Source organism: Hyperoodon ampullatus (genome assembly GCF_949752795.1).
Source record: "Hyperoodon ampullatus genome assembly, chromosome: 14".
Taxonomy (NCBI): domain Eukaryota; kingdom Metazoa; phylum Chordata; class Mammalia; order Artiodactyla; family Ziphiidae; genus Hyperoodon; species Hyperoodon ampullatus.
In genome coordinates, this window is record NC_136927.1 from 74,154,878 (window position 1) to 74,158,290 (window position 3,413).

Below are 3,413 nucleotides of genomic sequence, written 5' to 3' on the forward strand. Positions count from 1 at the left end.
CTCAGTTTCCTCCTTTGTCAAATAGAGATAGTAAAAAGACCTATTTCAAAGGATTATTGTGAATGTTGCTGAGTTAACATATCTAAAACACTTAGAACAGTGTCTGCCATGTACTGCTCAATGAGCATTAGCTGGTCGTAGTTTGCCAGCCTATTGCACACTCATAGAACTGTGCTCTTCTGTCTTAAAATTACCTTTCCAATCAGAGGTTATGCAATGGGATATGCAATGGATTACCTCCTAATCCCACAGCTGAGGATAAAGAGGTACTAAGTATAAAGCAGGGGCCCTTGACCTGAGGTTCACGAACTGGGGAAAACCTACTTCCATATTTTCATTTACTTCTTACTGAAGTTAATCATTCCTTTCAATTAGGAATGTAGTCAACAAACAACAGTATTAGCAGAGCCTGCTATATTGTCTCCAACAGAAATCACAGATATTTCATATCACAATTATTAGAGATGTCTTGAATTATTGTTTGCACATATCATTACTTTGAAATTATGTAAATTTTAGACTTGCCACTAGATCTTATTAGTTAAACCATTAATAAAGAAGCACATACAGTGCTATATCACACATTTGTCTTTTTAATATTTTGATGACTGTATTTCAATATAATTGGTTTTCTTTGTAACCCTATTTATCATATTTTATGCATTTTCAAACTTTTTCCTGAAAGGGTCCCTAGGCTTCTCCAGATGGTCAGAGGCGTCCATAGCACACACAAAAACTTAAGAATCTAAAAAAAAGTAGTCAATCACTCTTAGACAAAAATCGTAGCAATGTTTTTTTTGATCTGTCTCCTAAAGCAAAGGAAATAAAAGCAAAAATAAACAGAACCTAACTAAACTTGAAAGCTTTTGCACAGCAAAGGGAACCATCAACAAAACGAAAAGACAACCTACTGAATGGGAGAAAATATCTGCAAATGATATGACCAATAAGGGGTTAATATCCAAAATATATAAACAGCTCATACAACTCAACATTAAAAAAACAACCTGATTTTTAAAAATGAGCAGAAGACCTGAATAGACATTTTTCCAAAGAGGGAATGCAGATGGCCAACAGGCACATGAAAAGATGCTCAACATCAGTAATCATCAGGGAAATGCAAATCAAAACCACAATGAGATCTCACATTACACCTGTCAGAATGCCTATCATCAAAAAGAACACAAGAGAGGCTTCCCTGGTGGCGCAGTGGTTGAGGGTCCGCCTGCCGATGCGGGGGACACGGGTTCGTGCCCCGGTCCGGGAAGATCCCACATGCAGCGGAGCGGCTGGGCCCGTGAGCCATGGCCGCTGAGCCTGCGCGTCTGGAGCCTGTGCTCTGCAACTGGAGAGACCACAACAGTGAGAGGCCTGCGTACCGCAAAAAAAAACCAAAAAACACAAGAAACAAATGTTGGCGAGGATGTGGAGAAGAGGAAACCCTCATATGATGTTAGAGGGAATGTAAATTGATACATCCACTGTGGGAAACAGTATGCAGGTTTCTCAAAAAAACTAAAAGTTGGGAATTCCATGGCAGTCCAGTGGTTAGAACTCTGTGCTCTCACTGCCGAAGGCCTGGATTTAATCCCTGGTTGGGGAACACAAGCCGCGTGGCGCGGCCAAAAAAACAAAAAAACAAAACCCTGAAAATAGAACTACCATATGATCCAGCAATTCCTGGATATACATCAAAAATACCAAGACAATAATTCGAAAAGATACACACACCCCAATATTCATAGCAGCATTATTTACAACAGCCAAGATATGGAACAACCTAACTGTTCATCAGCAGGTGAATGGATAAAGAAGATGCAGCTTATATAGACAATGGAATAGTACTCAACCATTAAAAAGAATGAAATTTTGCCATTTGCAAAAACATGGATGGACTTGGAGGGTATTATGCTAAGTGAAATAAGTCAGAGAAAGACAAATAGTGTATGATGTTACTTATATGTGGAATCTAAAGCATACAACAAACCAGTGAATATAACAAAAAAGAAGCAGACTCACAGATATAGAGAACAAACCAGTGGTTACCAGTGGGGAGAGGGAAGGGGGGAGGGGAAATATAGGAGGAGGGGATTAAGAGGTACGAACTATTATGTGTAAAAGAAGCTACAGGATATATTGTACAACACAGGGAACATAACCAATATTTTATAATAAGTATAAATGGAGTATAACCTTTAAAAGTGTGAATTGCTATATTGTACACTTCTCACATATACCTCAACTATATTTCAACCAAAAAAAAGAAAGTAGTCAATGACTGGGATGAGGAGCTCTCCTCAGGGTACACTAAGAGGTGAGTCAGTCACTGTCTGAGGACTTTATACATATCCTTATTTAATCCTTGTAACACCCTAATAGGTAGATATGTAGGTATTACTATTCCCATTTTATAGCTGAGAAAATTGAGGCTCAGAGAGGTGGGTAAATTACCCAAGGTCATGGGACACTCTACTAGTGGTGAAGTCCATGCTTTTAATGACTTCAGTATCCTGCTTCCTATATAAGTCCTCTTAGTCCTTCCACTATCCTGCCAAGTAAGTATCCTATTCCTCCATTTTACAGATGAGGAAACTGAGACTCAGAGATGATTAGTTATTTTTTCTCACAGATAAACAACAGAGTCAGGATTCAAACCCATGTCTGTCAGGCTCCAAAGGCCACGTGCCCCACCGTGCCCTGCGGAGTTGATGAAAGCTACCATCAGGCTTGGAGAGCGGATGGTTTATCAGATACATGACTCAGGCAGACCTTTTCATGCCATCCACTGGGATTAGACTGTTTAGAAAGAAATTACTTTTGCTGCTTTTGCTATGGGGTTACAGAGCGCTGTATGGAGCATCTTCATGGATGTGAAATACACACTGGCATCTGGGAAACTCCATTAGCTGCTATTGTCTAGACAGAGTTAAAAGTAGGAAGCAGGAGATAAAAGAATACACAAGTAGGAAGTTCTGTATTGAGCTCATGCTGAAACAGAAAGAACCATTACTTTGAAACCATTAATGATGAACTTGGTAAAGATCAAAGTAGTCTTGTGACCTGTAAATCTAATGAAATGAAAATGAGGTAATGGTATGTTTTATAACTGTTGAGGATCTGAGAAGCTGGAAATTATCTCAGCGTGAATACCGTAAGGGAACAGGGAACAGTGGAAGCCATCTAGAAAAGGATCTTTATTCAGCTTTATTTATAGCAGGTATTCGTCTTGTCTTTCAAAATGGGGATCACAAAGGAGTTTGCTTCACCTTGCTGGGTGTATGAAAATACAACGGTTGTCACAGTCCCTACTGCTTCCTTCCATAGAACATAGCATGTACAAAGGAGGGAAAGGCAGAGAGTGCTATGAAGAGGGGGCTGAATAGCTGGGGCTAAGAAAGGTGACAGGAGGAAAG